At 44.5% G+C, this 19484-nt stretch overlaps 1 protein-coding gene across 3 annotated transcripts in view; it reads right to left on the bottom strand.

Annotated features, from left to right (window-relative positions):
• LOC126483888 (S phase cyclin A-associated protein in the endoplasmic reticulum) overlaps positions 1–19484 on the bottom strand; it is a 607888-nt gene that overhangs the window by 252251 nt on the left and 336153 nt on the right. The gene's annotated exons all lie outside the window — the stretch shown is intronic.

The raw sequence follows: 19484 nt of genomic DNA, 5'->3' as shown, positions 1-19484 counted from the left end.
CATTTTTTGCAGCACAAACTGTTTTCAAGAGCTTCACACAATATATTCGTATCAATGAGTTCAAAAACTTCATTCCCTCTATCAAGTAAATTATATTTCTCTTCCAAATCTCTTAGTTTTTTATGAGAAGCACTGTTTTCATTTGGTGTAAGTTCGTTCGGCAAATCAGTAATAAGTGGATTCACATTTTCCAACAGTGATGATGATGAACTGCTTTGCTTTGCTAATGAATCATTATTTCTTTTCTTTTGCCAGTTCACACGCTTTTTAAATACTTTTGCTTTAGCTCTAGGCATTTTCACTGCGAAAAATGAAGCACTAAATACGAAATAACTCAACAACAACTACTTTCTTATATCACACTGTTTACAAAACAGTCCCGCCACAAAGTCAAAGAGTAACTTGAGGAAACCAGAGAGAAACATTTTCGGGCAACTAGTGTATAAATAGTCGCTGGAAACCGGGATATTTGAATTCATGTCACTTTAAAGGTACTGCCAAAAAGTTCATGGTCAGCCACGAGAGACGTGTATAACTAAAGCGCAATACCCGATCTCACAAATATATAAAAATAAAATAGTTATAATTGTAGTAGAGCTATGTATGATACGTCATTTTAAAGAGGAAACATGGCAGAATATAATACGCCGATAAAAAAAATTCGATTTTTTAACCCAAAATCCGATTCCGTATCCCCTTAACTGGTAAGGTCATCAGTCCCTAAGCTTACACACTACTTAACCTAAATTATCCTAAGGGCAAACACACACACCCATGCCCCAGGGAGGATTCGAACGTCCGCCGGGACCAGCCGCACAGTCCATGACTGTAGCGCCCCAGACCGCTCGGCTAATCCCGCGCGGCTCGAACAATTGCCTTTGGTAGAAAGTACCAGTCTTATAAAGCTTAAGTTTCAAGTTCGACGATGTTACATTGTTTGTTTGGCAGCCAACAACAGATAACGCCCTCATTTAATTTGCAAATATGGAGAAAACTGGCCACCTTACGTGATACAATACTTTCATTTGAAAAGTCTTAGTACAACTAGTATTAAAGTTGAACTAGATTATGTTCTGGGGGAGTAAGGGGAGTCTGCTCCTTCGTTTACAACAGCATTGGGTAGCACAGTTAAAGCGAGGCTGTGCCAAGACTAACACAGCGGTGGTCGACCAAGTGAGGTGACACGTCAGAAATTGTGGGGAAAATCCACGAAATTGTGCTGGACGAGGCGGCCGCGGTGGCCGAGCGGTTCTAGGCACTTCAGTCCGGAACCGCGGGACTGCTGCGGTCGCAGATTCGAATCCTGCCTCGGGCATGGATGTGTGTGGCGTCCTTAGGTTAGTTAGGTTTAAGTAGTTCTACGTTCTAGGGGACTGATGACCTCAGATGGTAAGTCCCATAGTGCTCAGAGCTATTTGAACCATTTTTTGTGCTGGATGACCGTCGACTGAAAGTAAGCGAGCTAGTAAACATAGCACGCCTAGTGTAGCAGAAGTATTCAGCAACCAGATTGCAGCACCCGTTGAAATCTGGCAGCTGTAAAGTTTACATTTACATTACAATCACAGTTTTTCGGCCGGCCGGCGTGGCCGAGCGGTTCTAGGCGCTACAGTCTGGAACCGAGCGACCGCTACCATCGCAGGTTCGAATCCTGCCTCGGGCATGGATGTGTGTTATGCCCTTAGGTTGGTTAGGTTTAACTAGTTCTAAGTTCTAGGGGACTGATGACCTCAGAAGTTAAGTCCCATAGTGCTCAGAGCCATATGAACCATTTTTGAACAGTTCTTTGGTACCATTTGAAGCAGAATGAAGGCACAGGGAATAGACGACAGGGGACGCAAAATCACCCGCGACTTTGCACCAGTACCGTAAAACTAATTCTTCTAGTGCCACCGTCATCCCATCGTAACATGTAGATTCTGAACCATTTATCGTGGAGCTTGAGGCAGCATCGTATAGTTGCCTGTGTGTCGACCGGCGCGCAGGAGCGAAGCAATTTGGAATCGCAGGGACAAAGCAGCGCGGTTGCAGCTCTACTTGCCAACTCTGGCCCACAAAGTGCTTAATACGAGGAGGCAGTAGGCCGCGGGCTACCGCGCGGCGACAGAGTATGGCGGGATACTAATCACAGCTCCGCGCCGACGGCTGGGGGAGCGAGCCCGGTGGACGGCCAGCGCCGGGGCGGCTGGCGGCGGCGTCGGCGTCGGAGCGCCCGCGTCCATTAGCAAATTACTGGAGGGGCCGGGCGCGCAGCTCACACAACTCCACGCCTTTCATGCGGCAAGCGGGCGGCGCGGCGGCACTCGGTCCGCGCACAGCACGCCGTCTAGCGCTGCCGGAGCCACGCTCACAAATCAGTAGCCAGCTCCGTCAGTTAGGCTCACTACGGCAGTCATTTCTGCCTATTATCATCACCTGTCCTTACTGTGCACGTGATGGAGCAAACACCCATCCCTATTCGACATCTACCACGAACAAAGCAGCTATACGTGAGGTTCACGAAATCTGAGCTTCCTAAACTCACACTTTGAAAACATTAAGAACTATAGTTCAATTCTTTTATCTTGGCGGCTCGCGCATGCCCGCACAGACGCGGGAGACTGCTGCGTTGCCAGTTGCACGCGCCAAGAGAAGCAACGCCATAGTATAGTATAGTTCGCAAACTTACGTTTCGGGGGGAGCGCGCAGTTTATGAAGTAAAGCCACCTCGGCCGCATTAGCCCTTTCGCTGCTACAGAGACGCGCTCTCCGCATTTTGTCATTGCTGCATTGCTCGCCTGTGCAGACACATGGTGTTCAGACTGCTTTGACACACTTATCGTTCGATTTCACAAAAACTATTTGGCCCAACAATTTGATTTTCACACATCTTCTTGACTGATACCTTCCCCCCATAAATGACTTAATTTTGTTTCGATGTTCAACGCAGTTATTGTGCAGCATTAAATGAAGTAAACCATTGCACGAAATTTTGAAGAGTTTGTAGAGGTAAAAGTCCACAGTGTATACTTTCCGTATGGTCGATTTTAGCTGCCACTAGAAATTTCAAAAAATTAGATTCAAACGAATAAAATTCAGAAAGTAAGACACTTCGATATTGTTTTTAAATAAAGAAAATATTTAGTATCGAACGAGGTTTGAACTCAGAACCTTTTGCTTAGTACCCAAACACCTTAACCATGACGCTAACGCAGCTCGTCGTTCAATGGAAGTCCCGGAGGACTTTAAAGAATCACGCAAAAACCGAGCTCTGGCAACGTCGTTCTCTGCTCATTGGCTGACTGCGTTTTGTGACGCCGTCGTAAATGACGCGCACTTTAGCTGTAGAGCCTATTATCTTCACCTGCCGTTACTGTGCACGTGGCGGGGCAAACACCCATCCCTATTCAACATCTACGAAGAACAAAGCAGCTACACCTCAGGTTGACAGGAATCTGAGCTTCCTAACTCACACTTCGAAAATATTAAGAACTAGCTGCAGTGCCTGGCGTTGCCAAGGATGTTTAATATTTGCCACACAAAATTGCGCCACCTACTGTTACATTTTGCGATACGTATCTCGTTGTGTTTTTGGAGACTTCATCTCCTATTGTTTCAGCTCAGTTATCACTGTTTCAAGTTGGGCTGTGTTTCAGCACGACTCGAACTGCTTGAATAGTTTACGCCACAGCTCGGCAAATCTCGGGTTCTGTTCGATCTTTCGCTCGTTCCGCGATGTAGTCACTTTTGTTGATACTACATCTACGACTTGGCACTGTGAATTTTAATAATATAAAATAACTGTCAAACAAGGTCTACAACAGCTTCTAAGGTATATGTCATACGTAATAACAGCAAATAGTCAATAAATAACAGTTTGCAACGATATGAGAATGCAGGCTTTCTCGGCGAATATCGATGATAAAATCTTTTCGGGTTGACAGCCAAGTCAATCTGTTGTTCTCCACCAACGTCTCAGCAAGTTTCTTACTTTGCCATCTTCAGGCAAGTAAGAAACTTGCTGAAACGTTGATGGAGAACAACACATTGACTCGACTGTCAACCCCAAGTTCCATCTGAACGTAAAAATTTGAAGTTAATCGGCTGAGAACTGTTCAGTAAATCGATCGAGTACTTTTCGAGATTTTTGGTAACAGTCTTTTCCTTTTAGATATTACATACAAATGTGTTTCAAATTAGATTACGAAATCTTAGGTAGACAATGATCTTCCTCTTGTATTGAAGGTAAAGTGTGCAAAATTTCATCACGATCGTAGTAAAAATGTAGATTTTTATGAATTTCAAAAAGACAAACACTCTTCTTTGTATATACAGACAACAACACAAAGAAAAAAGCCAGTTTAGCTGAAGACTAATTCGGCTTCGTAGAATGCAGTGGCACGAGAGAAGCTATCCTATGCCTTTGCGGCATAACTGAAGAAAGCCGTAGGTCACCAAAAAAAATGCAGAACTGTTTAGTAAATCATTCAAGTACTTCTCGAGATTTTTGGTAACAATCTTTTCCCTTTAGATTGGTTCAAATGGCTCTGAGCACTATGGGACTTAACATCTGTGGTCATCAGTCCCCTAGAACTTAGAATTACTTAAACCTAACTAACCTAAGGACATCACACACATCCATGGCCGAGGCAGGATTCGAACCTGCGACCGTAGCAGTCCCGCGGTTCCGGACTGAGCGCCTAGAACCGCTAGACCACCGCGGCCGCCTTTTCCCTTTAGATATTACATACAAATAGATTACGAATTCGACACTCTCATCTGGAATGAATTAATGGAAAATCTAAAAATCATTAAACTAGATTACAGAGATAGAATAATTATGGAAGAACTATACAATGTAAGGGTGACAGTACAAGAAAAAAATACACGAAAAGAACGCAATCTTCTGAAGGGCGTAAGACAAGAATGCAATCTGTCCCCCATTACTATTCAACATCTACCCAGAACAAGCAATAAATGAGTGAAAAGAATACCGTAAAGGTATCAGAATGAGCTGAGAAAGAATACAGGTGTTCCGGTTTGCGGGTGATGTAGCAGTGATAGCTCCAGATGAAAGAAATTGCGAAAGGATCTTAGAAGATATGGATACACTACTAAGAGATGAGTACAAATCGGAAATTAAGTCAAGGCAGAAATACTCGGGGCCCACAAGAAACAAGGGAAGTAAACATTAAGGTACAGGAACCAAAATAAAACGAATAAGCTCAAACATTCCTGAAGTAACGTACCTGAAGAGCGGAGGAGCGAATGAGACATAAAATTGAAGAATTACAAGAGCAAAACCTATATCCTTTAGTAAAACAAACATGCTTTCATCGAAAAATACAGATCCTGAAGTGAGGAAAATAGTGGCTAAGAGTAGCAATTAGAGCGTAATACTTTATGAATGCGAAACACACGTAGCAGACAAAAATGAAATTTAATTTCCTGAAGCACCAGAGGTATGGCACCGGTCACGCCTGTTAAATATAAAGTCGATAGATAAAACTACCAACCAGAAAGTGCTGCAAAGAACTGATGAATACAGGTCATTTAGGAGAACAACAGACTGAAGAAGACACGAATGGATTGGTCACAAAATATTACATAACAGCTTCCCTGAAACTGTTCTAGAACGGACATTACAAGGAAAGACCATGTCTGGCATATGGGTGGTCAGAAAATGTCTGAAACGCTTTTAAGGATACCGCAGGGAAAGTTGTACTCAGACACAAATGTTAAAAAAAAAATCGATATGTTGCGCTGTTTGCGAGTTATTTAGCATTGAACTTAGCCTATCGGGGCATCGTTCGCTCATATTCAACTGACCTGCCGGGTGCGATGTTTCCCGAGTGCTTTGTTTAGTCAGCTGAAACTTGAATTTGCGCGCGCGGCGACCTGACTGGCTAATTTCAATGCTAAGTTACTCGGAAACGGCGTAACGTATCGAATTATTTCTTAACATTTATGTCTCAGTACAATTTGCCCTGCAGCATCCCTACAAGCGATTTCTGACCACCATACATTAAAAAAAAGCTTTACCTAATGCAGGATTCTGTAATAATGACGAAATCAAGTTAGCTTCTAATAGCTGCAGATGGAGAGAAGGTGACCAGTCGAATTGCAATAGACAATGCTTTCTCTTCTAATGATATTATGGTCCCGTATACAAAAAATAAACAGCAGGCAAACGCACATTCACGTAGCAAAATAAAAAAAAATGGAATTTCACGGTAAAACGTCCCAGAAAACTGAGAAATATTTTAGAAACACTATTTCTGGAAGTGTCAGAAGTAAACGACACACGAAAAATTCCGTGTAAAACGTAGGTTGAGAAGAACATATGACAAATTTTATGGCTCTGGGATGTATAGGTTTGACTGTTATAATTGTGATAAGTATCGTACCTGTCAACCGGCCGTTCTATTATTGTAAGATTTAAGGAACATTTACAACCATGTGACAAAACTGCCTTAGGGTTGCATTTAGCAGAAACTGAGCATTGAGAACAGTGTGCGAATTCTCCAGAGAGCGCCAAAAAAGTCGTGCTGCATACTCTCAGTTTGCTGTAGGAGCGTCAGATTTCTTAAAGCAAGAAGCAAGGGATTGGAAGAGCGCCGAATGGACTAATCTATTTTGTACCCAATGCCTAATATGCTTTGTTCGATAATTCTACACTGATCATGTCACGCCTCTGTTATGTGTACCCTTTCTGTTGTCACTTATGACAGATTTCGTTACTTTGCTCGTGTCACCCTCTTATTTGATTGTCTCTTCTCTGATGGTATAATGTATATCATGGGCGATGTGATCGGATTACTTGCCTGGCACAACGGTTTGTGATTTTTTGCCTTAACGCGACGTATCGGAAGGACTCAGAGGCCCTCTAGGTGTTGTGTTCCTCCGATCAGCATTCCAGCGGCTACGTCTACAGAGTGCGTTGATTAATTGTTGCAGTCCCAAGTTTTATACGTTTAGCTTCCTTTCATGAGTTAATTTCTTATTTTATTTTTTTATCCAATTTTGTTAGCTTCTTACACATGTACTTGAGTACGTTATTACTGGTTATCTAAAATAACCGTAATAGTTATTTGCGTTTTTAATGTATTTCATTTCGTTTCATTACTGTAAAAAGCTTATAATACCTTGTAACCCCCAAAGAAATTTTTACCTTATTGAACTCTTTTACTTAATTGCATTTTCTGCAATTTTATACTTGTTAAATATTGTATAGTAGCGACAACTAACAAGTCCAAGATATAAATATATTTTTTGTGGCAACTGTATCCTAGTTTGTTATGAAGTAGCGTCGTTCACATGATGACTCTGACCTACTTCGCAATATTTTTAGTTATGTTCGACGATGCCTAGCTGACTTTGTTTGTATCTCTTGACGATGTCCCTCCAGCTTTATTATATTAGGATATTTGTTAATTATGTATTCTTTGCCACACTTTTAAGCGCGTGTGTTCTGTATGTACGAAAGTAATACTATTCATTATGTCATAAATTGTTGTTTACAAGCTGTAAACTGCCCATTAGTTTTATTTGGTTCCCCATTTTTCTGCGCATCTGAAGATGGCCACCACTGATCGAAAACGATAGTCTGAAGAATTTTATTGGTGTAATCATCGAATGGAATAAAAGACATTCTACACTTCCTAGATCATTGTTTCCATTCGTGACTATGTCGCAGCTTGCGTTAATCGTTTTCTTTTCTCCCATACCCCGAAGGATAGTGCTCGCTGCCTGAGATCCGGCTGTTGGAGAGCACGATTTCTCTCTAGGGTTGCGGCCGACGGGTTCAAAATTGAGAGTCTCTGGGAGCAGCTGTAGCACTGACTTACAACCACGACAAACCTCAATGAAACATTGGTCAGTTGGGAGACTGTCTTTTTCTATTTTGCTTCTATGACGATACGTTCCAGACAAATACGTGAAGGCGTACGGCATGTATGCGTATCTGATAGTACGCGGAACAAAGTCGACTTGCTCGACATGTGTCGCTGTGAATTTCACAGTCGTGGCGTGCAGCACGCAACAAGACCGTTTAACGCACGAGAGTCGACTTTTTTATGGCTAATATCTAGTTTGGCTGCGAATATGAAATTCATGTAATAACAGTTCGGGGATACAGGGCTGCCTCGGTTCGTAGAAAAGTTATCATCATACGTGCCCGCATCCTTGACGGTACTGTTAATCTACGTAGTCATCCTTCTCGAATTTTTTTATGTACCTTGATGTTCTTCATTATCAACGCCCGCTTTAAGCAAACATGACTCGGCAAAATAAATTTTAAGCAGCTAAAAATGGACGTCTAAAGAATAATTTGTCATACGTGGCAATTCCCGCCTATGACTGTCAAAAATTTTACTAACAGTGACGCCTGTTTCGATTAATTCTGATTTTCAAGTAAATATTCTAAATGCAAATATACTTCCAGGCATGAAATACAGCCGCTAAAACAGATACACAAAAAAACGACAAAATGACGACAGTAACTTGCCTGTATTCCATCAGACGTAATGGTCCATTCGACAGTCGGATTACAAGCATGTAGTTTTGTGCATAGCAGTAGCTGCGTTGTTTTCATCACAGTTTGTGCTTGTTTGACGATCATAATAGTGTCTATGCATGCACTTGCCTTTATTCGTCTTGAAAATTACGAACTACCGAAACATGATCATGATAAATAAAAATTTTGACAACTATAATAATCTGTAATGACCACGTTTAACAATCATACGAAGGATGTGGGCCCGTCCCTCACCAAAATATAATATACTTTCTCCAGTCACACTCGACTATTTCATTATATAGAATTTCATCATGGCCTTTTATCCTTAGTCAGTGGACATCTATGTTATTTTCTCTTGCTTCTGTGGTGGTCTCCAATGTATCCAAAACACATCTGTTAGTCTGCTTATAGAATATGGGACTTTTCAACGTCTGCGTAAAGCTTTCGGAGACTGCGATCTGTATGCCATAATAAATTACGAATCTTATGGTCAGTAGCTGCACTGTATGGATAGAAGTTTCAGGAGTAATTGCCATCATTTTAGTTGCCATTAGATGAGCTGAATGCGGTGTACCCTAATCCGATATTTTGGAATAATCTGAGTACATACAAGCGCACAGTGGCCAATATCGTTCAATAAATTGCTCTATTTCATAATTTATATCCTTCCCATTTCTTAAATTGTGTGGCAAGAATGACACTGGGGCTGCATTATGGAAGATGGCAAACGAATACCGAAGCCAAAGTAATTTCGCGTCCTATAGGATTACTGGTGAGAGATTTCTCATGGCTTGTTACTACGAATGAAGTTCGGTTTGTGCTTTTTCTGTGAAGTCCTTCGGTTAGCTAAGACCAGCTTTAATATTCCCCACATCGGAGCTTCTCTTTATATTGTTATAACAGATAATCAGTAGATAGTCTCTAGCGAACAATGCTCGGCTGCTAGTTACTGCAGATTTAACTCCAATCACAGTATCAATTTGTGCATGACTATTCAACGGCGAATTACATTTGGGCCAACAGTGGTAAACAGATGAAGTTACTATACTAATTCAAAGATAATGTGTCGCGGACAAACGTCCCATACCGCAGCGTCAAAATTATACGGACTGTAGAGGCTCCTAAATTGTGCACAATGGGATAAGAAAGTAACGGCTGGAAACCAAAGCTTAGTTTTTCAAAATTTAAATGGCTCCGAGCACTATGCGACTTAACTTCTAAGGCCATCAGTCACCTAGAACTTACAACTAACTAAATCTAACTAACCTAAGAACATCACACACATCCATGCCCGAGGCAGGATTCGAACCTGCGACCGTAGCGGTCGCTCGGTTCCAGACTAGCGCCTAGAACCGCACGGCCACCCAGGCCGACGTTTAGTTTTTAACGAGATAAATAACTTAAACCTTCTAGCATAAGCTCAAATCAACTGTTCAATGTAACGACTGCCAGTCTCATTCCATGCTTTATTACAGCACATACAATTGTTCCACACTCTCTCAAACATCTCTGTTGTCTATTATACGATGTGTCAGGCAGCAAGGACAAAAGCAACCACCTCTGCTTCATTTTCTACTCGGTTTCATACACAGCATACTTCATACAAACTGTAGGAAAAATTCATACAACTAAGTTCGGGCGAACACTCTGACCATGAACAGGAAGTCTCCTTGCAATTCAATGACAAGGTTGTCTGTTGTGCAGATGCGAAGGGACACTAATATCGAAGTGGGATGGTCGAACTCCATGCTGACATTAACCCTCTCGCACACAAGAGGTAGTTGTAGTTTCACATGCACACGACGTAACGTGGTTCATTGGAATTAGGTGGTACCAAATAAGGTCCTATCACACCACTGTTTGTGAAAATGCAACACTCAGAAGGAATGGCCCGAATCACCCCGAAATAGGAGGTCGTGTGGAACTATGGAACCGTACCAAGTGATTAAGACTGCAGACAGATGGCGTGCAGGAAGGCTCAAGCATTGTCCTCTTTCGTGTGACCGGACAGGTGTCGAGCCATCAAACGAAGTGGAAGCGTGCAATCTAATGCCAGTATGCCTCGACAACGTCGAAGGGCGCAGTATCAGCCTGTGACTGAATTTGAACGGGGCGGCGTCATTGGTCTAAGGGAAACATGTTTGTCATACCGTGTCATCGCGTCTCGTGCAGGACACGCTGCTACTAAAGTGATGTATGCGTGGAACTAGCGGATAGAAAAGATTTGTACACGGCGACACCGGGTACTGGACCACACAGGCTAACATTAGCGTGGGGTGACCGACATGCTGTCCGTATGGTCGTAACCTTTAGAACAGTTTGTCCATGCTGTTGCCTAAATGTTGGATCAATGAAACAGGTGTGGACAAGTCTGTGTGGACGGTTCGACGCCAGCTACTGAGGGCTGGACAGGTGGCACGCATGCCGTTGTGCCGGCTTCCACTGACCAAATACTAACCATTCCGCAAACTGCAATTGGCACTTAAACGACGTCACTGGCGTGACGAGTGATAAAATTTGTTGTTTACGGACGAGTGCCACTTCAATTTGTCCTACGTTGATGACCGTGTACGAATTAGACGCCGCCGCGTAAACGCAATCGGGCAGATTGCGTTGTTGAGCAGCATACCGGATAGCAGTCAAAATGGTTCGAATGGCTCTGGGCACCATGGGACTTAACATCTATGGTCATCAGTCCCCTAGAACTTAGAACTACTGAAACCTAACTAACCTAAGGACATCACACAACACCCAGCCATCACGAGACAGAGAAAATCCCTGACCCCGCCGGGAATCGAACCCGGGAACCCGGGCGTGGGAAGCGAGAACGCTACCGCACGACCGATAGCAGTCGAGTGGTTTGAGGCGCCATTGGTTATAACATGTAATCTCGCCTCCTGCATACTGAGGGAAATCTGAACAGCAGCCTCTTCACCTTCGGTATATTGGAGCCCAAGGTTCTACTGTCCATCCTGCAAGCAGCTCCACCTGCCATATTTCAACACAACAATGCCCAGCCACAAGTAGCGAGAAATGTGCAAGCTTTTCTCTCAGGACTGTGGGAACCGCACGTTGGACTGGTATTATGCCCATCGAATGTGTCTGTGATGTGATCGGTCGACAACTCGTTCGTTCTTGTCCCCCTGCAATCACACACTATTTTCTGTGGACCCGCCTACAAAACTGCATGGCCGGTTATGACTGCAGCAAGTGACGGCGTCACACCGTACTGAAATCTCACAAAGTATGTGTACGGTTCTGTTATCCTTATTCTTGTAGTCATGTCCTTAAATGTGGAATAAATTTCATGGGAAACACGTCTCCTACTTAGTATTCATAAACACTAGTATAGTTGATCTAGAGCAATTGCAGCGCGCACGTTAATATACAATCGTTGCTGGTTATATGAGACGAGCGCAACGCAAATGTTTTCATCAGTTCACACATGTCTATTGCAGTAGTCAAAAACACCATACGACTGAAAGGAACATTGTCCATGAACAACAGAAACTGTACGTGGTTTGGCTCTGCAACAATGTGCTGAAAATCCACTTGCAGAATAGAATCCGGGGTTCAAAATAATTTGCCCCACTGCTTGCACAGCTGCTTTTGATAGGGCGCAATTTCTGGCCTTCTGGTAATCTCCATTTTACGGCCAAGCTGACGGGTGCTTACTGATAAATCTTTTCCCACGAACCAACACCACCTCCTCAGTTCTACTGTGCAAACAGTTCTTTTCTGGCAACTTTGGCCAGTTCTCTATGGCTTGAACGACCTTGTATCTCGTAAGTTTCTAACAATGGCGATGAATTTCTGAGAATTATTATGATGCCTGCTGTAAAATTCTTCTCCTTGCGGGTTCGGCTTTCATGTTTCTACATCCTTACGCACGATACATCAAAAAGCATGTCTGCAAGTTTCCGTAACTGACAGTGCTCCGTCTTCGATCACTAGCCATGAACTGTAAACGGAGGGGAAATCAATCGCGAACACGTCCACCAACGATTGTGTTTTTTTGTTTGTTTTTGTTTTTTTTCCGAGGTAGCGCCAGCAACGTCAATGCGATTAAGAATACTTCATTGTCCAACGGAAGTAGTTTACGAGCTCATGTTTCACGTACAATACTCATATGATATCTTGTACTGGCTGAAATATTCATTTACGACCGTTGGATTCTATTCTTAAAGTACACTAATTATTAATCTATATTATTTGCATAAATTTCACCAGAAAGTTTTGTGATACCATGTATAAAGGTAATGTGCGTAATGAAAAATCTAGTTGAATATTGCTCGTCAGGACTTGTACTACGTAGGATTGATAAAGGGAACAGAGAAGATCGAAAGAAGGGTAGCACGTTCCGCCACAGCTTCATTTTGCAAATATGAAAGTGTTGTGACGGCAACTGTGGGAATCAGCACTGACAAAAACAAGGAGAGAGAGAAGTTGCGATGGCCGGTGGAAAGACTCCAAAATGATATGTACCTAACACTTGCAGATTAAGAGAACACTACATTTCCAGAAAGGAAAGAGACATAAATTCTCGTTATGAGGTGCCTTGACGTGTTTCCTGTGCCTCCTAAATGCAATTTCTTTTACACTCTATTTCTGCTCGCAGAACGCAGTCTATGTCGTCTTCCTATTACTCAGTACTGATGCTCTCGAAGTCGGTCGGCTGGTTAAGTCAGCGATGACAGTGGGCGCTGAACTCTGTCTTCCTGGAGATGTGGCGCTGTCCCCTCTTACCACTGCCGCACGGATCATCGCCTTCTTGATGCAGTTTCGCGGCCCTGCGCTGGTCGGAATGCAGTCAACGCGTAAGGAATGCACAGAAAGTGTCTCGGAGATGCTCATCTAATTCCAGTGGCACACGCTAGAAGGGGGGCCTTGTGCATGGCGGTGTGTTTTACTGTTAAAGTTCCGAGAGCCTAAGTTCCTAGAACAGTCAACTACACTACTGACCATTAAAATTGCTACACCAAGAAGAAATGCAGATGATAAACGAGTATTCATTGGACAAATATATTATACTAGAACTGACATGTGATTACATTTTCACGCAATTTGGGTGTATAGATCCTGAGAAATCAGTACCCAGAACAACCACCTCTGGCCGTAATAACGGCCTTGATACGCCTGGGCATTGAGTCAAACAGAGCTTGGATGGCGCGTACAGGTACAGCTGCCCATGCAGCTTCAACACGATACCACAGTTCATCAAGAATGGTGACCGGCGTATTGTGACGAGCCAGTTGCTCGGCCACCATTGACCAGACGTTTTCAATTGGTGAGAGATCTGGAGAATGTGCTGGCCAGGGCAGCAGTCGAATATTTTCTGTATCCAGAAAGGCCCGTACAGGATCTACAACATGCGGTCGTGCATTATCCTGCTGAAATGTAGGGTTTCGGAGGGATCGAATGAAGGGTAGAGCCACGGGTCGTAACACATCTGAAATGTAACGTCCACTGTTCAAAGTGCCGTCAATGCGAACAAGAGGTGACCGAGACGTGTAACCAATGGCACCCCATACCATCACGACGGGTGATACGCCAGTATGGGGATGACGAATACACGCTTCCAATGTGCTTTCACCGCGATGTCGCCTAACACGGATGCGACCATCATGATGCTGTAAACAGAACCTAGATTCATCCGAAAAAATGACGATTTGCCATTCGTGCACCCAGGTTCGTCGTTGAGTACACCATCGCAGGCGCTCCTGTCTGTGATGCAGCGTCAAGGGTAGCCGCAGCCATGGTCTCCGAGCTGACAGTCCATGCTGCTGCCAACGTCGTCAACTGTTCGTGCAGATGGTTGTTGTCTTGCAAACGTCCCCATCTGTTGACTCAGGGATCGAGACGTGGCTGCACGATCCGTTACAGCCATGTGGGTAAGATGCCTGTCATCTCGACTGCTAGTGATACGAGGCCGTTGGGATCCTGCACGGCGTTCCGTGCTACCCTCCTGAACCCACCGATTCCATATTCTGCTAACAGTCATTGGATTTCGACCAACGCGAGCAGCAATGTTGCGATACGATAAACCGCAATCGCGATAGGCTACAATCCGACCTTTATCAAAGTCGAAAACGTGATGGTACGCATTTCTCCTCCTTACACGAGGCATCACAACAACGTTTCACCAGGCAACGCCGGTCAACTGCTGTTTGTGTACGAGCACGTTCTAGGTGTCGCCACCGTCGCCAGCCTTGTGTGAATGCTCTGAAAAGCTAATCAGTTGCATATCACAGCATCCTCTTCCTGTCGGTTAAATTTCGCGTCTGTAGCACATCATCTTCGTGGTGTAGCAATTTTAATGGCCAGTAGTGAAATTTGCTGTCTCCTCCTACGTATATTTCGCGCAAAGACCATGGCGGTAATGTTAGAAAGATTCAGGCTACTCTAACGCTTGCCACCATCGCTCTCCCTGTGGACTAGGCTATTCGCAACTGGAATCGGGAAGTGGAGAAATGACCGAGCTGCCCAAACTCTATTCACGAGCCGACGCTACAACTTCACTTCCACCAGTACCTCGTGTCCTACCTTCCAAACTTTTATACTATTCTGGTTTTTTCACATTAATTGCAATATTTTCACTATTTCATATGAGTTAATTTTAAAAGTAGATGATGATGCTCTAGCGTGTTCAAACTGCGATTTAACATTTGCAGTGCGACGCCGAGATAGTGAAAATAATTGGCACAGCTTTATTTCCGCACAATCTGTCTGCGATTACAGAAACGCAACGGCAACAAAGGTCGCAGGTAAGTAAAACTGGCGGTGTGCGGTGAATACCGCGTCATTTTGTTCCTAATTGCGATGTCACACGCGATCAACAGCGCCGCTATTTACGGACCCAACAAGATCAGGCAAATTGCGAAGCACATAAAAAATAAACCGTCAACTCGGCATCAGCATGCGGCACGCGAGGAAAGGATTAGCGGACATTATGTGGCTGTAAGCAACGCGGCCAACGGCAGCGTTCCGGCGCGATAAACGGCCGTAGCAGCGCCGGCCAGATTGCGGTCGCGACACGGCGGCGACTGCCGCCGGCCTCCGATACTGCGCGCAGGCACGCCACGGCTGGCGCCGCTGCGTTGGGTCGCTCCCATCTCCGCTCTGCCGACTGCGGCTAATGCTCCGAGCTGAGTGCTCCGCCAACACAAGCAAAGAAGACCTTAGGGTCTTCTAAGGTCCCGTCCGAGACAGTGTTGTTAGAGCACATGCTCGAATTAGGGGAATAATTCCGCCGTGTTCCTTCCACAGGGACCATCTCAGCATTTGCCTTATCGGTTTCATTAAGCCACAACATGTATGAGAGGGAGTCACATTAAAACCTTAGAAGTGTAATTAAAAACTGACATTTCACGTCATTGTTTCGTAACTTGGCAGTACTGCTGCCAATGATGCAAGGAGTGCCCTAAAGGCGGTAGTACACTACAGACAAGCGAAACGCTGCCACAATACCAGTTCAAAACGGCTGCCCCGCCTGCGGCTTGCACCAAGCAAGAACAGCGTTCTGACAAATGTTTTCTTAGCAGTGAAGGTTCGAAACCTACCGAAATCCAACGGCGAATGAAGGTTCAGTCCGATGACGCGCGTCTATCACTGCAGCAAGTGAATGAGTGAAGTAGAAAGTTCGGAAATGGTGTGACTTTTGTAACAGACGCTCAGCGTCCAAGTCAGGCACACCACGACGTGAAATCAGCGTCTACTGGAGCCACTATGATGGAGAATCGCAAAGTGATCGTGGATTAAATAGTCGCAAATCTGAAGAGCACCCGTGGCTCAAAAAGTGTGTAAGTTTCGCAATGTGTCTGCAAGATCGGTGCCACGAGAGCTTAATGCAGAACACTCTTCCACATCCGCCATGTTTGGACCACTCGAAGAAGCGACATGGGGGGGGGGGGGGGGGAGCAATTTCGTTCCGATGAAGAAGTGCAGCAGGAGGTGTACGAGTGGCAGTGCGGACGACCAGAAGAATTTTTGCAGAGGAATCCGTGCACTTGCTACGCCCTGGAGAAACTGTTGAACGACAGGGAGACTGTGTCGAAAAATGACGCAATTACATTTCACATTTGTTCAATAACAAAAAATTTTAAGGTTTTCATTTGACTCCCCCTCGTACTGTACACTGATGAGCAAATATTTTATAACCACCTGCGTGTTGGAGTACCTTTGGAACACGATACTGCAACAGTTCTGTGTGGCAAGCATTCGACAAGCGCCTGCTAGTTTAGCAGGAGAAGGCGGCACAAGATGTCTGCGCACATGTCACTCCCGGCATCCCAAACGTATGCGATCAGGTTCATATTAGTTGAATTTGGTGGCCAATATATCAACGGAAGTTCACTATCACGTTCCTCAAACGTTGTTATCTTGTGACAAGTACAGCTATCCTGACAAAAGATACCATCGCCGTCAGGGAATACTTCAGGCATGAAGGGATGAAAGTGATCTGCAGTAATATTCACGTTGTCCACTGCTATCATTATGATGGCTTCGATTACCACCACAGGTCCCATGGAAGTTCAGATGAGTGTGTGTCATAGTATAATACTGCCCCAACGACCTGTGTTCGTGGAGTGGTGTATGTACAAATAGCATAAATTCGTGGAAAGGAAATTTGTGGTAAGGTCCTATGGGACCAAACTGCTGGTGTCATCGGACTTTACGCTTACATACTACACACTACTTAGTCTAACTAACTTACGCTAAGGACAACACACACATCCATGGCCGAGGGAGGAATCGAATTCGACCCTCCGACGGAGTGGGGATGGGGGGGGGGGGGGGGGGGGAAGCCGAGCGAACCGTGGCAAGACGCCCAACGCCCAAGACCGCGCGGTTACCCGACGCAGCGAGTGGTGCTTGTGTCAATTGTCGTTCGTCTAGTTGACGGCGCATTCCAGACACGAACATCAACTCGGTGTAAGAAGTGATTCATCCGAGCATGTAATACGCTTCCATTTACCAACGGTTCAATCTCGCGAAAAAAAATCCCGACTATCACGTGCACACTGCAGTCGTAATTGATGATGCCGATGGGTCAATACAGAGTTATCTGCTCCGTAGCCCCATGTTCAACAACGTGTGCAGAATAGTTTGCTCTGAAACACTTGTGCCTGGTCCAGCTTCGTGCTCTGGCGTCAGATCCCCCACAGGATGCCGACTACCTTTCTTTATAAAGAAGGAAGGCCTCCAGTCTTTACTACTGTAATGAGGTTCGGACATGCGACGTCTTGTCGCCTATTTGCAGTTTCACCAACCTTTGACTGCTTTCCAAAGACGTTCACAACAGTAACGCGCGAACAGCCGACCAGTTTCGCCGTTTTCGAGATGCTCGTTCCCAAACACCGGACCATAACAATCTGGCCTTTTGTCAAAGCCGATTATTTCAGTGAATTTCCCCATATTCAGTCCGTATCGTCACCAGAATGGGATCTACTCCGCTTATAAACTTTTCTTGCCGCGCTAAGAGCCCCAGGTGGCAGTAATCATAACGTTTTGGCCCATCGCGCAAATCTGGCTTGCCGGATGGAGGATTTAGTTGTCGTCCCTGCCCTCTCAATCCTCACGCCCAAGTAGTTTAACCATTATTGTACCTCGTTCCGTGTAAACGCACGGAGAAAGCTGAGTTTACAAGGAAAAGTCAGAAATAACAAAGTTTTCACAGTAGGTTAACCGTAATCAGCTGCAGCAGAGGACTTACCCGTTTTAACTGTCGCGAGATTGTGAAACGCTAGACATTGACACTACACAATAGGATAATTACGAGAGTGATCGGGAAAGTTCTCGACCTCGCTCACAGATCGTAACGATAGGTGCCTGATGCGCAAGGTGGTGATACTGTGTCCATAATGGAGTTCCCTATGCGAAACACACGACGACGACGACGACGACGACGACGAAGAAGAAGAAGAAGAAGAAGACGACAACCTATAGTCGGCTCCTCACAGTAAAGGGTAGCAATCATCACAACTATGATACAATTCTGAAAAGCATATCTGGACTCCAGACTACACTCCTTCATATACCAATAAAAAATAGCCTACTGACGAAGACAAATTTTTGCCTAAACATCCTTTTAAGAGAGAGGTGAAAGGTAGACTACAGTTAAGAGCTAAACAGAATTGACGCTAACAAGTCTCAAGCCAAATTCTGCTTTTTCATGGTCACAAACTTACAAAAGGTAGATAACTTAACTGAAAGAAAAAGTACATACAAAACACTTTAGCGCTGTTACGATTGTGAACCGGTACACACCTGTTATGGGAATTTAGACTTCTACAAAAGCTGATGAATAGCGAATTTCCGGCTAACGTGACAACTATCATCGTCTGGCAAAGTGTCGGAATTTGGTGGCCACCGTCCTATTATAAGCCTCACGTCTTCCGCAATATGTAGATGAACTCCGACATCTCAGCGAAATGTGCTGGATACGAAACACGCCCTAACGTGAGGGGGTTCAAATTGTTCAAATGGCTCTGAGCACTATGGGAATTAACTACTGAGGTCATCAGTGCCCTAGAACTTAGAACTACTTAAACCTAACTAACCTAAGGACATCACACATATCCATGCCCGAGGCAGGATTCGAACCTGCGACGCAGTGGTCGCGCGGTTCCAGACTGTAGCGCCTAGAACCGCTCGGCCACCCCGGCCGGCAACGTGAGGGGTAACGCTGTTATTTTCCTATAATACGTGGGCTAAACATTAAAAAACGTAGTCACCCCATAGCTGGAACTCATGCAGGCTCCTGCTGTCCGTAATATTTTATTTATTACTTGAGTCACTGAATGACACTTTAGTGCAGCACGGAATCAATCAATCTGTTAGATAAATCTGAGAAGATCAAGTCGTTCTGTTCTTCATCTTCTATGAGCTATGGAAACCAAATTCTTATCAAGCTCTTGATGGAACAAATACGAGTGCCAGGAAACAGATTATTACGTGGTACAGTCAAAGACCCATGTAATCACGTGAA

Source organism: Schistocerca serialis, chromosome 6 (genome assembly GCF_023864345.2).
Source record: "Schistocerca serialis cubense isolate TAMUIC-IGC-003099 chromosome 6, iqSchSeri2.2, whole genome shotgun sequence".
Lineage (NCBI taxonomy): Eukaryota > Metazoa > Arthropoda > Insecta > Orthoptera > Acrididae > Schistocerca > Schistocerca serialis.
This window is presented reverse-complemented; position numbering and strand designations above follow the sequence as displayed.